The 21,051-nt window shown below is 40.5% G+C and overlaps 1 protein-coding gene across 5 annotated transcripts in view; it reads right to left on the minus strand.

Moving 5' to 3' along the window:
• Positions 1–21,051, minus strand: part of NCK2 (NCK adaptor protein 2) — a 163,386-nt gene that overhangs the window by 36,002 nt on the left and 106,333 nt on the right. The window lies entirely within an intron of this gene.

Genomic DNA, 21,051 nt, shown 5'->3' on the forward strand with positions numbered 1-21,051 from the left:
AGGTAGAGGTGTATAAGCACTTAAACTGGTCTGGAAAAAAGTAAAAATAAAAAAAAACAAGTTAGCACAGTGAAAAGGATCCTCTGAACAAACTACATTCTGCCCTACTTCATTCTTCAGTCTCCAACAAACTTCAGCTGAAACTATCTAACTGACAAGTTTCCTGTTGAATTGTGCACCTAGAATGTTCCAGATATGAGACTATATAGGTGGAATGACTTCAAGTAACCTTCAGGTTCTATAATTTTCAAGAAATCTACATTTTGAATTACCTTCAATGATATCAGGAAATGGAAAATATTTTTAAAAAGGAATGAAGTTGTGTGTGTATGTTTAACGGGAGATTTTTGGCATTTGTGTGGCTTCTCAGAATGTCAATCAGAAAATTCCAGTTCTGCAGACATTATCATTTTCAAACACCTGTACCAAACACTGCCTAAGTATATATAAACAGACTAGTACAGAAGAGTAGTAGCTTGCTCTTCTGAATTTCAAATGATTAATTAAATTCTGATGTTATTTGTTAAGATGGAACCCCAATACAGCACAAGCCAGCCAGCATTCAGAAATCAAACACAATGGACAGAAAACAAAGGTGATGCAAAATCTAACAATTTTGTACTTTTCTCTATGCTCCAGGATCCTATAATGAACATTATTCAACTAGCAGGGAGCAATTTATCTAAGAGGATATGAATATAAACTATGAAACACGCAATGAAAATCAAAAGTGTGGCAGTATTTAAAAAAAGAAATTGTCTCATCAGATGTAGCCATATATGTAATTTAATTGTGATTACAATACCAATTTTGCTTGACATCATTGCTTAACTGCAAACAGAGCAATTCAGCAAAAGTGCTTGTCTAGTGCAAATGAACCCACCTGGTATATTCTTACAGTTTATTCTTTTGAGCAACATACATAAACGTCTGCTAGACTGTAAGTATATTTAGGCAGCCTCAAAAAGAGAAAGAAATTAACTGGTTAAGCTGATCTAACTAAGATCAAGAACTATAACTTTTGACTGAAGAAAGTTCCAAGGATTTCAAAAGGCTTCTCTGACCTGTTCCAAGTGGTTACCCATTCCCTGATAGAGCCTGCTCATCCAGCTTTCCCATCCTGCTAATCCTTCTGTAACCATATCACTTCAGCTGGAAATGAGTGGCTGTGCTCCTTGGCAAGATGACAGCAGAGAGACCAGTTTATTGCCCTGTGGGATACAACAGGATAACAGCACTTCTACTCTTTGAGCAAACTCCAGTAGGAAGTTGGCTAAGGTCCAATCTCTGATGAAAAATTCCAATCTCAGCTATTTAGCAGTGACTGTCAACCAAAAGAATACAAGAACTAAGTGAAGTTAATTAGGGAGGTTATGTGCAAACAAAACATTTGTTACTATGTAGAAAAGATGGACAAAAATGCAAGTCTGAAGTTAATGACCTCATTACTTCTTCATGCACAAATGTAATGACTGAGATGTGATTAACCCCCCCGCACACCCCCACAAAAACAATCCACACTAGTAGTTGAGATTTCAAAATATTTATCTCTATTAGTTCCAGGAAACCTCAATTTCTGGTACTAATGTATAGGAAAACTTATCTAAAATTTTCCTTTCTTGAATAATAAGGTCCACAGATCCAGGAAAGTGGGAATTCTGCTCTATGCACAGCCTTGGAGGCAGACCAAATCTGTCAATAAGAGGCATTGTGGCTCAACCGCTAGTTGAGACACTTCCATAAGCCTAGGAAAAACTAAGCACTCTAAGGAAAATTAAGCACTTAGACTAAATAGAACAGTCCTTCTGTACAGCAAAGAACTCAGGGAATAGCAAACTGAGTACTAATTAAAAATTCAATATCTTTTTCCAATTAACAACCCAGTCAAAAATAGGTTTGTGAACCTCATTACTCTAAGAAAGGAAAATTTCAGGTAAGACACGGATAAATTTTCCTATTTATATTTGTAATGAGATCCACAGATTCATGACATTGAGATTTTTACAGCAGTATAAACTCATCGGGGAACTATATACAGACGTGTGTAGAGATGCAAATAGGGATAATTCTTTCTAACAGTCACTGGGATGCTACAGGGAGAAGCACCAGTCTATTGATGGCAGCATTGGATGATGAGAACGTCCAACTTATAGAATTCTGAAGGTCATATGAACAGATAACCAGATGGGTGTTTACAGTTTTATTCTATAAGGGAATATCATTTTTTTTATTCTATAAGGGAAAAATCATGTGATTTTTTCCCCATGAAGCTTCCACAGCTTTGACGGAGTGAGCAACAGAATAAAGTAAGATCCCAGAAAAGAACTTCTCATGCACATCAGCAGGATGTAGAAGAGATGTGATTTCTTGTAAGAGCAATGCAAGACAATGCAATTGGATAAAATGAAATTCTCAGTCTTGTCTACTGCACAGAGGATGCTAGACAAAGCAATAACTTGACCTATGAAAGTCGGAACTCACAGGCCTAACCCAAATCCATTTTGAAGAAATTTGAGAATCTGTGGTACCATGAAGATGATTCGGGGGGGGGGGGGGCGGGAGAGAAAGATATACCAGAATTACCAGTGCTGCTTCTGATCATCATCTGCAGCATTCTGCAGAGGAGAGAAAAAGGAAAAAGAAGGCATATAAGAGTCCCCTTTGGCTATCTTTGCAACAAAGCATCTGTTGCCTTGGCTCTGTGATCTCAACTGGTAAGAGAAAAAACACTGAAACTTCATGATTCAGGTGGAAGTTAAACAGACCTGTTGCTGAGACACTAAATTTCTTTACCAGGAGATGTATACCTCTAGGAGTGTAGTTCCCATTCTGGATGATCTGACTTTTGTGTGTTGAGCCAGTCAGCCGTAATATTCAATTTTGCTTTGGCTGGGAAGGGAGTAAAGTGACTGGACATTTTCCTTTTCCCAAGTCATCAGGAGGTGAGCTTCTCTTTGAAGGACTGTAGACTTTGTTTCCTTTGTCAGTTGACATATGACATGGCTGAGGTATTAACTCAAGTGCTGATCATGACAGACAAGTCCAGATATGGGAGCAAAGCCTTGAGACCATATTGGATTGTTCTGAGCTCTCGCCAGTTTATGCTGTGCTTACTCTCATTTGAACATGATTCCTTGAATGGTCATTGACCCCCTGTGAATGACCCAAGAATCCTCCTAGCGTGGGTTGATGGGTGGATAAGGAAGTTTAGGGAGGGATAAGACAAAGCTCTGTGGTGGCCTCATGTGAGCACTGGCCCACTAAGAATATCCACATGGGAGATCAATGATCCCAGAAGAGACAGAAGCATATGAATGGGTACTCTCCTTGACAGGTTGATTGTTTAGTTAAGATTTCTCCGCTTCTGCTTTTTCTGTAACAAACAAATTCGTAGAGGACAGTAACCATTCCCACTCACAGATTGGGAGTAAGATGAGACTGTTAACTGAGACTTTCACAAAATTGTGGCTTTGGAGCATCCTGTTTTGGTAGTATAGTCTATGACTGATTCTGGATGAGGCTTGGATAAGGTCACCCAGGAAGGGGTAGATAATATCACATCAGAAAGGAAGTGGTCTCTAACAGTACCAGCACTTTTCTAAACACAGCAGTGCTGCTGCTAAATCAAAGAGCAAGGGCCCATACTGGTAATGTTGTGCTTCAAGAGCAAAGTTTAAGAAGCATCTGTGAGATTGCTAAATTGAGATATGTAGACTGGCATTGTTCCCATGTATAGATGTCATACAGTCCCCTTGGTCAATGACAGATGGTATGGATTTTAAGGTCTCCATATTGAATTTTGATTTTTTTTAAATGATTTGTTGAGACACTTGATGTTGAGAAGTGCTCTGTAACCTTCTAACTTTGTTTTTTAAAGCTACAAATAATATGGAATAGGGCCTTTTCTCCTCTGAAGAGCAGGGACAGGTTCAATTGCCCCCATTCACAGGAAATCTAGGATAGCTGTCTGCACACCCTGACTCCTTCTCAGGCAAAAGCTCTTAGGCTGTGAGATTTATTTAACAGTCTGAGAGAGACCATACCTGCTATACTGTCCACCCATATTAGCATTGCTTCTGAAAGCACGCAGGAGCACTTAGGGTGTCATATGACCTTAGTTGGGTTTGGTCCTGCTTTGAGCAGGGGGTTGGACTAGATGACCTCCTGAGGTCCCTTCCAACCCTGAGATTCTATGATTCTTTGGTTTATTTACTTATCCTTGTTGGCCTGCTGTCCGAAGGAGAGGGCTGAGATTATGCATGCCTGGACTTAGCTGCCTGTGAAGGACCTATATAGTAAGGAGGTCACTCTTTCAGATAATTTTTTTTCCCCCACTTAGAAATGATGAGCCCTTGACCACAGGGGGAAATGGCACACTTATCTATGGTAATGACACCGGGATAAATTTTGACTGTGAACACCAAGAAACCTTCTAGCCTTGTAAAATGGAGGTCAGGGGACATGTTGGGTAGAAGAAAGTAATGGTGAGCCAAAGGCCCCTCACAGTCTGCTGCTTCTTCCACATCTACACTGCTGTCCCTTTTATCACTCCATAGCCACGTGCTGTAGACAGAGGTGGAGGTGATAGTGAAGACTGGCAACCTGCAATAGAAGCTGAGAGAAATAACCAGGACATTAGGGCCTGGTGACCCACAGCAATGACTGAGAATGAAAGTCTAATAGTTAAGACATGGCAACCTGCAAGACAACAGCCCCGTTGTTGTCCCAGTCTTTAACCATGGCAGGACATCCCCATTTCACTATTACATGCTCACAGGGTATATGAGGAGGGATATCTAGCTAAAGTTTATCTAAGGTATCTCAGAACTGTAGTTCACAATACTCAGTACACTTTTCCTGAAAGTCTATTCTCGGTCCATGTATGTGGTAGGGAGGGGTGTATTTATTTTATTATGTGAGTCTTTAGCTCTGAGTCGGAGTGTTGGGCTTCTTCTCCTAGCAGGGAGACTTTCCCATGTGGGGGTTGTATGTATGTGTGCCTAGAGGAAACAGCACTTCTGTGGCCTGGTCTTTTCTGCATTGATTTGCCATGCTGCACTCTGAGGCCTGATCTATACTGCAGCAGGATGGAGGAGAGGCTCCGCAGTGAGCAGACGCAGCTGTGAACGTGGATTCCAAAGGCTGGGTGGGAAGATTCCCTGGATCTCTGATACTTTGCTTCAACCTACACTCTCCCCGGACTGATAGAAAAGAGGGAGTTGCTGCTTGCTGGTCCTGGACCTGGAGCTGCTGCTGTTGTCTGCACCAGACCTAGTGCATTTTGCTCCTGATGTGTTGCCATTGCTTCCAGGGAAGGAGGCTGCTGGAAATCCTGCCTGTCTGAGCACTTGAGAAAGGCCTAGATCTTTACAGAAAAGGCACAGATAGCCATGCAGGAATTTAATCAGCAGAGAAATGGAGGAGACACATCATCTGGTTTCCCACTCACCATTCTCTGCCATGCTGCTCTCTGAGTGGGTGGGGGGCATGGAGAATTCCAACCATTGAGGAGAAAGGAAATAATCTTTGCCTATAAAGGCAGATTCTGACAGCCTGGAGATTTAAAGCCTTTCCCCCCCCTTACTTTCCCTTCTTCTTTAAATTTGCTCTGCAGCAGAAGGAGCTGGTCTGTCTGCCTGCAATTGGAGAGGCAGACAGAATCTGGCAGCTTCTCTGAGATGGAGCCATAGTTCCCCTGCTTCTGAATGAGAGGTTTGGTCTGCATCCAAAGGCTGCATAGAACAAGCAGAGTGCCCAATGTCATGGGCCTGTGGACCTCATTGTGAATAAGGGCATGTCTACACTACAGAATTAAATCGACCTAAGTTATGTTGACATACAGCCACTGCAGTAATTGAATCAGTTTTACATGTCCACTCTAAGCTCCTTTTGTTCGTGATGCGCATCCTCAACAGGAACGCTTGCACCGATTTAACTGCCAGTGTGGGGCATTGTGGAATGGTTTCTGGAAGGCAGCAACAGTCAGTGTAAGGAAAGCAGTGTCTACACTGACTCTGCGTCAACCTAAGTACATAAACTTAAGTGCTACGCCTCTCGCAGAGGTGGAGTTATTAAGTCAGTATAGTAGGTGAGTTACTTTGGTAGGAGCTACATTTTAGTGTAGATGTTTACAGAGTTAGGCCGATGTAAGCTGACTTACATTGACCTAACTCTGTAGTGTAGACCAGGCCTAAGAATTCACTAATGCCACACTGCTGTAGTGGAATCAACACAAAAAGACAATATGGAGATGTAGACCACTGGAAGGTCAACTATAATTAACCCTGCAGAGTTAAGAGTATGAATTTTAGATACAATTCATAAATAGGAGAAGTAACATGGTTTCTTAGAATCTCTGCACTATGGTAACTAGGGTGATCAGACAGCAAGTGTGAAAAATTGGGACAGAGGGTGGGGGGTAATAGGCGCCTATATAAGAAAAAGCCCCAAATATCGGGACTGTCCCTATAAATCAGGACATCTGGTCACCCTAATAACAACAGAATATGAAAAGCAAACATATCCTCTTTATGCACTAAACTGCAAGAGCCGATTAAATATCAAAAGTTCACAGAAGTTCATGGCTATAACAACACCTAGAAGAAAGTGATCAGGCCTGGATAAAATAATTCATGAAACAAAAAGATCTAGCAGCTAGAGAGCCAGAAGACAATTGTTTCAAAACCAGAGTGAAGAGCTAATTAGAAGGGGTGGAGCTGAACTGAGAGAACAGTTCTGTAAACTGAACTGTGGATAGGTATATCTGTTGTAACAATGTGCGTTAAGAAGAAGCTTGGATTCTGAAGTGTAAAAAAACCCCAACAATCACTTTAAAGTCTTATTAGATATTTTAAAAGATGATCTGAAAGCTTTTTTGCTTGGAAAACAAATTCAGGCTGGAAATCTCACAAGCTATTTTTTTCACAAGATTTCCAGAACTTTCTGGTTAGGCTGGGCTAGAAATACAACAAAAAACAACCTCTTGCATTGTATTTCAGTACTTTTTTTTTTCTGGCTCATGCCACAAACCACAGCAAGGTAGAAAAACTAAAAGAAAACAACAAACAAGTGAAGTCTTTCAAAGCTCAAAGAAAGACTGTTTTACTTTTTGTTTGAACTTATGCACCTATTGATAATCAGCATCTGTGAGCAAGCCAGTCAGTCACTGATTGGTACTTAGATACAGTACCACAGTACAGAAGTTAGATATCACTGCAAGGCAATTTTTTTTTTTTTTTAAACTTGGACGTTACCAGTGGTAGAACTGAACTAACTGTTAAGTCACCTACTGGCAGCAAGCAGAGTGGGAGGGATTAATAACATCTCTAACTTTCATTTGTTTATTATGTGCAACTCTATTGGACAAATGATTCTGTAACTGAAAAAGGGAATTTAGCAGAATGGCCATAATAATGTAAAAGCAAAGTTAAGACAGTACCAGAATTTATGCGTACCTATGATAACGAAGATGTAATCATAGCTCTCTAAAAAAAAATCTATGTATACTCTGTATCGCCAAAACATTAATAGATGCATTTGTATGAAAAAAGCAACTGTGTTTTGGAGATCCCCATTACTTTTGTTTCTTACACCTCACTTGAAGTCATAATCATTGTAACAACAATTAGTTGCTGCGAAGGCAAATATAAAAATCACAAAGGATTAGGTTTCAAGTGAAGAAAAAGCAGCGGAAGCAGATGAATTCCAAAGTAGCAAAGATCCTGTTTTATGTAAATATGTCTAATAACGAAAGTTGTATATAGATCGTTTAATTTGAGAGGCACCATTCAACTAGCTAATTTTCCTCCCTTTAAATTTTCCCCTTAAAGGGTTGGCAGCTCTAGTTTACAGGGACAAATAGGGTTGAGACAAAACATAGGTGGCTGGCACCATTAGAGGAGGAGCTTCAACAGAAAGGCCAGGAGCAGATTCTTGTCTGCTCCAAGACCCTCACAGCACCAAACTAGGCTCTGGAGTTTCTCAGAACCATGGCCACCACAGTACTGAGATACTCTCTTGCACCTGAGGGGACAGCTACTCCAAAGAAAACTTCAACATAATTGAGATCATCAAGCCCACAAAGGAATAATCTCAGTGTCTAGCACTGACAACATTGCTGAATTCTCAGAGCCCCTTTATTAACGCTCTTAATGGGAAACTGTTGGTAATCCAGGGAAAGGGTGGATCAATCCTACAATCCAATGGGCACTTCAGAACAGAGGAGAAAACCAAATGGCCTGGATGCAAGGAGGCCCTTTCTTTGTCAAAAATGGTATGTTCTGAGGAGGCAAACCACAACAAGCCCCAGCAAGTGATTTTTTCCTTGTTACTTCTTTAGACCCACTGGAAGTCAGACCAGAATGTTCCAAAGCTCAAAGGGGTCTGGATCTTGGAGTCTGCAGTATCTTATGAAGTGATCTTTACAGACCACCTTCTTTTGAGATGGACCCCTAGTCTGCCTGCAGAGACTCAGTAGGCTTTGGCACCAAGGTGGGTTTCATAGCCACAACACTTTGTGTTCAGAAACCCTTTTTTAACAAAGGCCTCTAAGGCTGCACTCTTAATGGACCCCAAAGGAGAAGATTTTGGACTCCTGTTTGGTGGCCTTTTGTCTCTTTCAAAAAAGGACTTGGAGAACATGACCATCTGAAGCAGGCTTTCTGACATGGCAAGATATGCATATCTTAAACCTTTGGTTTTTTGTTGAATCTGCCTTAATGGTTAGATTGATAAAGTTGTTCGGTTTATACAAAAAAACTTGAAGTTACTACTAAATGAACCTACAAGAACTATATAGAAATTAGAATTAACAGCTTTCCTCACTACTGCACAACACAACACAAGGGAAACAGAGGTACCTGGCAGACAGAGAGGAGCTGGGGGACCATTAGGATGGGCTATTTCAGGGGTCAGCAACCTTTCAGAAGTGCTGTGCCAAGTCTTCATTTATTCACTCTAATTTAAGGTTTCGCGTGCCAGTAATACATTTTAACGTTTTTAGAAGGTCTCTTTTTATAAGTCTATAATATATAACTAAACTATTGTTGTATATAAAGTAAATAAGGTTTCTAAAATGTTTAAGAAGCTTCATTTAAAATTAAATTAAAATGCAGAGCCCCCAGACCGGTGGCCAGGACCCGGGCAGTGTGAGTGCCACTGAAAATCAGCTCGTGTGCTGCCTTCGGCACACGTGCCATAGGTTGCCTACCCCTGGGCTATTTATATGCTTGAGTTCAGAGTGGGGGTAGCATGTCCTTGATCCCAAGGAAGGTAGAGCTTGATGAACATCACATTCATCAAATGTAACTTCAAAAGAGATTCTATGATTAGGCCTGCAGTATCTGCAGTTGGCCTCTGTGGAGGTAATATCAGGAAGGAGAACCTGTGATTTTCATCACGTATCTGGCAATTCTGTTCTAGCAGCAGAGAAACACATCCTTTTCTTTAGATTTATGTTCCATTTTCTAATTATAGTTTATACTATGTAATATTTTTGCTAGACAAAAGCACATTTACAAACAACCAGCCAGCGCAGGCGCTTAGGCGGGGGCGGGGGGCGGCGGCGGGCTCGGTGGGCGCGCCGCCCGCGCGGCCATGCCTCGGCACGGTCCGGAGCGCGGGATGGCGGACCTGCGATCACTCACGGGCGGCGGGTTCCCGCGCGGCTCGCTTGGTTGAGCTCCGCGCTGAGGCACTCGCGGCAGTCGCCTCGTCCCGGCTCGGTGGACCTGCCGCTGGGCATGCCGCGAGCCGGGCGGCGGGAGGAAGAGAAGACGACCGGGGGGAGAGAAGAGAAGCAGCAGCGCGCGCGCTGGGGGGGCAGCCCGATTTCTAGAGCCGCCCCTGTTTACAAAGCAAGTCTATATTTACTAAGTCTTCTCATACTCCTGAATATTTGTGTTCTTGGTTGTTACTGACGATGAGTTATCACATTTTTGCACTTTGACTATTTCTACTCATTCAGATAAATATAAGAGTAGAAACACTGAAGTGACTACGCAACATATCTCCCTTGTCCTAATCAATACCCCAAATTTGTTTAACCTATAATCTTATTTTCTATTTCAAGTTGAGCTACTTAACATGCATCATAGAAACCAGAGATTGAAGAGACCTTTAGTCATCTTGTCTAAAACCTGAAAACCACAAAATTATTTCCTAAATTATATTCATGAATACTCTGAGAAGTTTAGTTTCAAACATTAAAGTTTCTTTTTCCTCCATAAGCATCCCCATTTTCTGTTTACTGTTGACAAAACTATGCTTCCCACACCACTCATGCTCCCCACACATCCGAAGCTATCATTAAATGCTGAATCCTCTTCTTACTCAAGACACTGAAAATACTATAAACCTTCTTTCCTGTCCTAATTATAAGTGATTTGTCTATGCTCTGGTCAACTCCTAAGTAGTTCAAACTATTTTCTTCAGTGTGAATTACCTGGCATTTGTGAATTTCATCCGCATCTTACAGTCCATTCATCTCACTCTGTTAGATCCCTCTGGAGTGCCTCAGTTTTCTCAGGCCATGACTAATTAAATATTTTTGTGTCTTCTGGAATATTTTAAATAAACCATTACTTTTGTCCAAACATACTAACTTTCACCATACAAAAGTCACAATTCTACATCAAGACACATCAAAAGAAAAAAATTGAATAATGTATAGCTACGGCAAGAAACTTCATTGTTCACCTGCAACCTAAACTCATAGACTGCAATATGCCTGTGCAAAATATGACATGTTTAACGTGTGGAAATCACGTACAAACAGAGTGGGTGAATGATTCAGTTTCTATAGTTCATTTGTGTATCAAATCAATTCCAGGAAAAAGAATAAACCTAAACCAGGACCTCTGGCTGGTGGGAAGGCTGTGGGAGACACGTTTGGTATCTGCAGAAACCAAAAATATAAAAGGGTGGGGTAAAGGAGAGGGGAAAACATAGCTTAGATGATATCCTGAAATGCTAGCCAAAATACTTCCAAAATGTTAATTTCAAAACAGACACTGAACTTGCTTAAAAATGTGTCCATTTAAAAATCACAGTTAGGTCTGAACATTTAAAAAAAACGATTACTGTTACAAGTACTAGAGAGATTAGATATAAAACTATTTTTTTGCATTTGACAGCAATTAATTTCTCTAGTTGTCTGTGTGGCTCTTTCAAAAACAGCAGGAGATAAAAATTTCAATAGTAAACTTTTAAAATAGGAACTCAGGAGTAGCTCTTTTACCTGAAACTACTTTTAACTCTTTGTTTAAAAATTACTAGATTTCAATTTTGTGGTGTCCCTTTCTTTCCCATATCCTATAAAATCAGTTTATCTAAAAGTAATATAATGTGTGCAATGCATATCTGCAAATTTGGTAGCAAAAGATGTTGAGCAAATGCAACCCGTTTCCCCCCCCCCAAGACAAGTTTTTGACAATACTTTGCTATGATTTATGTTTCTTATACATGAATAAGTTCATCTTTCATAGTAGTACAGAGCTAGTTATTCAATTAATAACAGCATTACAGTTTTATCCATTTTCTTGTGAAGGTATTGTACTGTCAAGCATATGATCTTGTACAGTTGTAAACCAACTAAAATTAACCTATGTCTGATAAAGATAATCAAATAGACACCCGTGGCTAAAACAAACATCAAACCAGGGGTAGGCAACCTATGGCACGCGTGCTAAAGGTGGCACGCAAGCTGATTTTCAGTGGCACTCACACTGTCTGGGTCCTGGCCACCGGTCCAGGGGGGCTCTGCATTTTAATTTTATTTTAAATGAAGCTTCTTAAACATTTTAAAAACCTTATTTACTTTACATACAACAATAGTTTAGTTATCATTTATAGAAAGAGACCTTCTAAAAACGTGAAAATGTTTTACTGGCACACAAAACCTTAAATTAGAGTGAATAAATGAAGACTCGGCACATCACTTCTGAAAGATTGCCGACCCTTGCATCAAACAGTAACTACTACTTTGTTTTACATCTGTTCTCTATATTTACATATACTAAAAGTTTTCCCTTACTTCAGAAAATGGACTGCTCCGCATTACTCAGCCTATTCAGGAATTCATATTGTCTGGACTTCTGAATAAGAATACAACTTTCTTTTCACAGTCATAAGTAGAGCTGCACAGAGAATGGCAATTCCGCTTCACAGAGTCTTTTGAGATTTAGAAATTTGGTTTGTTCTGATTTGGAAAGAAAATAAAAAAAATCTATTTTTTCTGAAAAATAGAATTACTGTTCTCTGATTGTCTTTCCTGGGAGCCAAGGACCCTGGGAGCCCAGATTGCCAAAGAGCTGGAAGCCCAAGCTCTCTGGCAAGTCACCAAGCAGGCTGCCAAGGAGCCAGGTAGGCAAACTAGCAGGAAACCAGGCAGGTTTCACTAGGAAATTTGTTTGGCTGGCAGGTTTCCATCAGAAACCTATATGGTTTCTGGCAAATTTAGATGAAATCAACATGGTTATGCAGGATAATTAGATTTTGATGAATCAACAAATTCAGACAAAACACATTTCAATTGAAATTTTTCTAGTCTAGTCATAAGGATTCAATATGAGGGCCTGCATAATTGTATCTTATGTAGTTTAAATTATTTCCTAATTTGGACCCTGCAAGAAGGCCTCCAGAGAAGAGGTTTAACTTCAGCTATTATTCAATATCAGGTAATCTAGACAGATAGACAAGGATTTCTGAAAAGAAAAATGGCTTTACTGAAGGCCCTGAGTAAAACCACAGTCTTCCTATTGTTTAGGCCTGAGATATGACTTCCCACCATGGCCCTGATGTGGGGTAATAAACTACTTAACAAATATAAGAGATTGGCAGGAGATTAACATAGCCATTAGGCAGCACTTAGATGTCTTAAATTTAAATGCAGTATTTCTTGTGGCTTCTAATAGGGAAGGAGACAAGAGAAATGAATAGTAGATGAACATCCTAAAGCCAAATAACTCAATTTCTAGTCAGAAACCAACATTCTCCTTTAAATGAAACAGATATTTTAGCTATTTGGAATATTTTTCATTCATCACCCCTCCCCCACCCCCCTTTGGTGCCCTTCTCTTAGGGACCTTATAGACTAAGGTGCCACAGGACCGTTTGTCACTTTTTACAGATCCAGATTAACATGGCTACCCCTCTGATATTTCTTTTAAGGAAACTCATCTCAATGACACTTTCTGCTTAAAAACTGCTTCAACTGTCAATCACAAGTGGATGTCTAAAAGTTTTTGTTGGTTATAGTTTGGAGACCACATTTTCACTGAAAAAAGTGGTCGGCATTAATAAAAGCAATTAGAATTGATCAGAAAGTGAACAAATGTGAAGGATAGCAGTTATTACACTCATAGAACCCTTTCACATGGGGGGGAGAGGGAGAGAGAGAGTGGAACATATTTTAGCATATCCTCAGGCTGGGAAAAACCCAACAGTTTCCTAATGAGTTTTCAAAGGCTAAATATCTACATACTGTGTTCAATATTTTGACAGTTTACTCTCTCTCACCCCCAAAAACAGCATTCTGTTTGAAGTATGCTGCGGTAAATTCCAGAAATTGCCAACTCTATTTATGATACAGAAATGGAGGCTTACAGTCCTAATAAAGATAATTGTGTATATTCTTCAGGAAGCTCACTGTCAGGTACAGACATGCCATATCAATCAGAAAGCTAGAAGACCTTGTTGAAACCTCAATGTGAAATTATTCAGACATTTCTACAATCAGACTGGTTTAAGTCATGTCACAATCCTACTAAAATATGGCAAGGAATATTGTTTAAAAGATTCCTATGGATCAAACACCACTATAACTAAGTTCTCTAGATGAATTCCACTCAATGAACTTAATAAAAATACTGTGCGAAACCTTGTAACAAACTATGCTGTGCATCCAGATATTATAGTGAAAGATGGCATTTAAATACTTGCAGTCAGTACAAAATAATAATAAACATTCCATCACATTCCACTAAAGATGTTTTAATGCAACATCACCAAAATACAATAAAGGCATAATTTAAATGAAAGCAATGTGGGTCAGGGAATGTGCCTTCTTTTGTAATCTATACAGTGTCTAGCATGCTGTGGGCATGCCAGAAACAGCCAACCAATAAAAATACATGTAGTATCAATGCTTTCAATCGTAAGATTATAAATTAAATGCATATAAAATTAATTTGGGGATAAGATGTTAACTGTTTGAAAGATACAATCAAAATAAACTATTCTCCAAAATAACAAAACAGTACCTCATGACTTTTTCCATTCACCACTATACTCAGGAATTAAACACATAGATACCCCTTTCTCCAGATCATTTATGAATAAATTGAACAGGATTGGTCCTAGGACTGACCCTTGGGGAACACCACTAGTTACCCCTCTCCATTCTGAGAATTTACCATTAATTCTTACCCTTTGTTCCCTGTCTTTTAACCAGTTCTCAGTCCATGAAAGGACCTTCCCTTTTATCACATGACAGCTTGATTTACATAACAGCCTTTGGTGAGGGACCTTGTCAAAGGCTTTCTGGAAATCTATGTCCACATCCAAGGATCCCCCTTGTCTACATGTTTGTTGACCCCTTCAAAGAACTCTAATAGATTAGTAAGACACGATTTCCCTTTACAGAAACCATGTTGACTATTGCTCAAAAGTTTGTGTTTTTCTATGTGTCTGACAATTTTATTCTTAACTATTGTTTCGACTAATTTGCCCAGTACTGACGTTAGACTTACTGGTCTGTAATTGCCGGGATCACCTCTAGGGCACTTTTTAAATATTGGTGTTACATTAGCTAACTTCCAGTCATTGGGTACCGAAGCCGATTTAAAGGACAGGTTACAAACCTTAGTTAACAGTTCTGCAACTTCACATTTGAGTTCTTTCAGAACACTTGGGTGAATGCCATCTGGTCCCGGTGACTTGTTAATGTTGAGTTTATCAATTAATTCCAAAACCTCCTCTAGTGACGCTTCAATCTGTGACAGTTCCTCAGATTTGTCACCTACAAAAACCAGCTCAGGTTTGGGAATCTCCCTAACATCCTCAGCCGTGAAGACTGAAGCAAAGAATCCATTTAGTTTCTCTGCAATGACTATCGTCTTTAAGCGCTCCTTTTGTATCTCCATCACCAAGGGACCCCACTGGTTGTTTAGCAGGCTTCCTGCTTCTGATGTACTTAAAAAACATTTTATTACCACCTTTGGAGTTTTTGGCTAGCCATTCTTCAAACTCCTCTTTGGCTTTTCTTATTACACTCTTGCACTTAATTTGGCAGTGTTTATGCTCCGTTCTATTTGCCTCACTAGGATTTGACTTCCACTTTTTAGAGGAAGTCTTTTTATCTCTCACTGCTTCTTTTACATGGTTGTTAAGCCACGGTGGCTCTTTTTTAGTTCTTTTACTGTGTTTCTTAATTTGGGGTATACACTGAAGTTGGGCCTCTATTATGGTGTCTTTAAAAAGCGCCCATGCAGCTTGCAGGGATTTCACTTTAGACTAATTAAAGATCTACAAGTCTGAGTCTAGCCAACTAATTAGATAATACATGAATTATACAATTACTCAATTCAGTATCAATATTTTTACTTGAAAGACAAGGTCCATAAACGTTGACTAAAAAAGAGGATTTTCTTAGGACCAAAACATACATTTAAAAAACGGATAAGACAGCTGTTCTGTCAAGAGACCAGGTGTGAATCAAGTCTTCAGATATAAAAGACCTCATGCCATACAGTTCGTATCACAACCTGGAGTCACGAGGACTGAAAACTGTGATTTAAAACCCTAGCAATTTCACAGGAAGAGATGTCAGACACCCTAGAGCAGCGGTGGGCAACCTGTGGCCCATCAGGGTAATCCGCTGGCAGGCCACCAGACAGTTTGTTTACGTTTACAAGGCTGCCCGCAGCTCCCATTGGCCAGGAACAGCGAACCGTGGCCACTGGGAATTGCGGGCGGCCGTGCAAATGTAAACAAACTGTCTGGCAGTCTGCCAGCGGATTACCCTGATGGGCTGCAAGCAGCCCACGGCCGCAGGTTGCCCACCACTGCCCTAGAGCCACAAAGCTTTACTACAACTACAACTATTAATCCTCAATACTTTAAAACTGTACATTTTGGAACCACAGCATGCTAACAAAAAAAATCCAGACTATTTAGTTTAGTTATATGGCACTCATCACTATACCATCTGAGCACCACATACATTAATTATTCTCAAAGTCCCCAGGAAGTAGGGAAAATATAAGAAAATTTATCTTGATTTACCAAAAATTTCCTCTTTGAGTTACAAGGTCCATAGATCTGTTAACGAAGACTCAGACTATACACCACTACATGGGCCGAACCAGACGTGTTTGTCACTGACAGGGAAGGACACAACCAGCCACACTCAAGAATCCATCAATTAAAGCAGCTTCTACAGCAAAGAAAATTTCTCCTGGGGATGATGATCCTTATAAATAGTTATAAACTTAATTATTTTCTCTGGTAAGAACAATGAATGAATTTCAAGTGTAAATATATCTCACCAACATATGATATACTCCAATTAGGAAGGCTCAGATCTGTAGACCCCATAACTCAGAGAATGGAAATTTTCAGTTAGGCAATATAAATTTTCCTATTCCCTTTCATTTACAAAGTCCACAGATCCAGCAACTATTGGGATTTTCATAGCAAAATTCCTCGAGTCAAATCAAAATATATATGGTCCTAAACTACTACTCTGCTTCTTGAAAGCTACAGCATAGCCTTCCTACCTACAGAGGCCCATAATGTCTGAATATCCAGCTTATAATATTTTAGGAAAGCATGAATGGACAAAGTGGCTGCCCTTCAGATCTCCTCATATGAAACACAAGTCCTCCTGGACAAGGAGGCTGGTGCTTCTCTGAGTGAGTAAGCTTGATGTTTGTTGTTGGAGAGACTCCTTAACTTGTAGGCCTCATGTAGATGCATCATCTCAGTCATCTGGAAACAGCAGATTTAGATACTTTCTCTCTCTCAGATGCCAGATGGAAGAGAATGGCTAGAGTATTGGATTTAGGGTTAGCTAGGGATGTACATAGATCTTGAATGCTCCATATATATCCAAAGTATGCCAGAGTTTCTCTGTTGAACGAGATACATTTAGGCAAAAGGGGAACACTATCACTTGGACTCCGATGATATGGGAATATTTTTATGAGGACTCTATGTCTCAGTTTCCCCTATGTGCTTCATTGTTACCCAGTGAGTGGAAGGGGACCGTTTGCTTTCAAGTCAGGTGAAGAGACATAGGTGTGGGTATCGCTTAGGAGTCTACGCATTAGTCTCCATATTAATGGAGCACCTGAGAAAACGATGGTGAACCCATTCGCCAGGATGCTGGCACCTGGCACCTAACAGCCAACAACCCAGAGGGACTTCCCTAACTCTTCTTAGGGAAGCTGAACAACAATCCCCCAGTTCGAAATCAAAGGACTGGAGAGGTATGAGGTGAGGGTTAAGATTTGGCTGCTGAAAGGAGCCAGGGCTCTTACCTTGATTCTGACAAAGGAGGTCAGATGGATAGACACCTTGGCTGGGCTCTCAGCTAACCAGAATGGACTATACTTTATCCTTCATTTCTCTATTCTACCCTAAAGACTTCATATACTGTGTTCCAGTTAACGAATAAACACTACTGTTCTGACAATGCTGTGTGAGTGTTGCTGCAAATGCTTGGTGAAGTGCATTAATCCCTGAAGAGTGTACAAGTCTCCATCAGGAGTCTGTCTCAGTTGGACTCGCTAAACAGAGCTCATGGTGTGAAGCAGGAGTGTGGAAGGCCCAGAGATCTGGCATACTGAAGGGGTTCCTCATAGAGACTGTTACAGAGCTGCGGGTGTAGCACCAATTCTGTCAATCTGTGACAGGCTCTCTCTGTGAAACACTGAGTTAATTTTTGGTGTGAAGGCTGGGTCTGTTCAAAGAACCACTTTATCACTGTGCAGTAATGTTCTTCAGTAGAAAAGGCACCAAACTCTGATACCATCTGGGAGGAACAGATGGTGACCAGACAGGCCAAATTAATAACAATGAAATGAATAGTTACCTTCTTGAGGGGCTCACAGGAATGTGACATGTCAGGGCATAAAAGAACCAAGTTAAGGTCCCATGGAAAAGCTCAATTAATCTTATAAGGATGATTTAAGGATGCAGTTCTGAGGAAATGTTTTATATCTGCACGAACAGAAATCCTTTTCCTGCCTACAGAGGTAACAATGCTAGAGAGTGCAGACACTTGATATTTTAAAGTTGAAATTGTGATGTTCTTGTTCAAAAATCCTGGAAGAACTCCAAGATCTACAATATAGAAGACACAGAAAGAGACCACATTTCCTGCACCACTGCTTGAAATTTCAGCCAAGTTCTAAAACAAGACAAATTAGTGGAAGCCTTCCTAAATGCACACAAGTGGAGATGATGCCTTCAGAATAGTGGTGTCCTTCATGTGAGACCACCCAAAAACTAGCCAATTAGCATGACCTGGTCTTTCTTATAAGTTTCCTCTAGAGGCAGATCTAGAATCTAAACCAGTGGTAGGCAATCTGCTGCCCATCAGGATAATCCGCTGGCAGGCTGCCAGTTTGTTTACATTTGCCCAGCCACCCGCAGCTCCTAGGGGCTGCGGTTTACCATTCCCGGCCAATGGGAGCTGCGGGAAGTGGAGCAGGCTGCAGGGATGTGCTGGCCGCCACTTCCATTGGCTGGGAACAGTGAACTGTGGCCACTGGAAGCTGCGGGTGGCCATGCCTGCGGACGGTCAATGTAAACAAACTGTCTCGTGGCCCACCATCGGATTACCCTGACGGACCACGTGCAGCCCACAGGCTGCAGGGTGCCCACCACTGATCCAAACTGATCTAGAATTAAAACTGCTTTCTTAAGAAATCACAGAATTCTCACTGAAAAGGCTTTTCCACCTCCTGGTTCTTGTTTAGACTGAAAATTCTCCGTCTTACCAGGTGGCTACCCAAGGGCTCCTGTGTCTGCAAGAACTTTCTCTTCTCTTAAACCCTCTTAGGACAATGAGTATTGATATACTCTGGACAAAAATGCTGGTGAAGGACTCCTGCGTCAGCACCTTGATCTAGGGGAGGGCACCTTGAGGACCTCTGGCACAAGCTAATTATTCGAAGTTTCTCCTCATTGCTGTAAATGCAGAGACCATCCGGGTACTTTACCAGTGGGGTGGAGCAAGAACACATCTTTTTACCTTCATGTCTTTCTCCTCCTTGTTGCACTCCATAGAGGTAGGCCAGGAGCACCAATGGAGTCCCAGCAGTGGAGAGGAACTGACCCCTTAGATCTCCAGCAAAAGGGAGGGAGAAGTGAAGCTCAGAGGCACAACTGGGTACTACTGAATAAAAATCTATACCTAAGCAAGCTCTTTTTTCGTTTCTTTGGAGGGTGGGTGTGTGTGTGATGTTTCTTCTCTGCAGCAGAAGGTCTGCTTAACGCTTTCTTGCAGCTACAGAAGCAGAATGAAACACTGACAGGATCTTCAGTGTGGCTAGCCATGCCCTCTCTGCCAGTGGCTCAATGGTCTGGTTCTGCCTACATAGGCCGTATGTTGTTCGGGAGACACTGATTAATGGAACTGTGGATGTTGTGGACAAAATGGTCTTAAAAATAATTGAGAAAATTCCACAGAACTTCAGAAAACCTTCACTAAATCAGTCAGCAACAGCTGCATCTAAGGACACGGGGGGAAGTGAGGGATTTCCTGTCCCCACTGTTACACTCACCAAATTGATAGGAATCTACATGGGGGCACTAGGTCCAACAGGCACCCCTCTCCAATAGCTTGGTGGAACCTTCACATCCGGCTCACATAATCACTCAACTTAGAAAGATTGATTTCCCATTCTTCCACTGATTGCTGGTCATCCTTCATTCTGCCAATAATCACAACTCTCCAGCTGTCAATTGTTATTCTCTCTACCTCTGTCTCCCTCAGTTTCTCACCCACTCCAACTTCAAGTGTCCCACCCCAATATGACCCTAAAACTAAGTAATCATAGAATAACACAAATATTTTAAAAAATACATGCCTTCACCCTGATCAGTTTGCTCATGCCATCCCACTGTCTGCTTACATGTTTGCACGTGATACAACAGGGCCCTGATCTTGATTGAGGCCTTTTGCGCTACCTAAATCTATCCTTCTTTTACAGATGAGGAACTGAATTGCAGAGAGATTAAATGTCATGCCGAAGGTGCTAAATAAAATCTCCAAGTGAATTATGATACTAGAAGAAACATGGAAACAGCAATAATAGAAAGATGTTTCTGCATTTTTAGTTCTACTGTCATTACACCAAAGAGGCATGACAGTGCCATCAGCTAATCTTGTCAAAACCTATTTAGGTTATCCTGAATAAGGAGATAATTTATTTAATTTCAAAGGTTGACCAGATCTGAGGTGTACCTGTACACACATTGTAATAAAATTTGAGTCTTCATAGGTACCATGGTGTAGCTTCAGAAACTGAAACAAATGTGAGGAAAAGAAAGAAAGCAATATTTCAAAAAGGGAACTTTTAAAAAGGATTCCTCTACTAAAGGTAATAGATATTTTACTAATTCAAAATACACAGAAAATTCAATTGTCCAATGATGAGTTATTGTTCTAAATTTGAAGACTAAATTCAATCATTAAATTATAAAACAAAAGGATTTATTTCAGCTTTAAGTGCAAATCTCAAAGCAATTTTAACTATGAAGTTGTAACAGAAGTCTTCACAAGAAATCACTAAGAAACGATAAACTGGTCTGTTCCCTGGCCTGGGCAAGTGTCCTTAATCCTAAAAAACAGATCTACACACAGTTTATCTGAGAAAGAGGCATTTCATCTCTGTGGTAGATTTATAGCAACTAACTGTTCCTAAAACCTTGCAGTACAAAGATATTTATATTAAATTAATAGAATTAATATGATTTATTTAGATAACTCTGATCTGGAACTACTTCTCATACATTGTACAGGACCTAGCACATTTTGGTGCTACT

This window comes from Mauremys reevesii, linkage group 1 (genome assembly GCF_016161935.1).
Source record: "Mauremys reevesii isolate NIE-2019 linkage group 1, ASM1616193v1, whole genome shotgun sequence".
NCBI lineage: Eukaryota > Metazoa > Chordata > Testudines > Geoemydidae > Mauremys > Mauremys reevesii.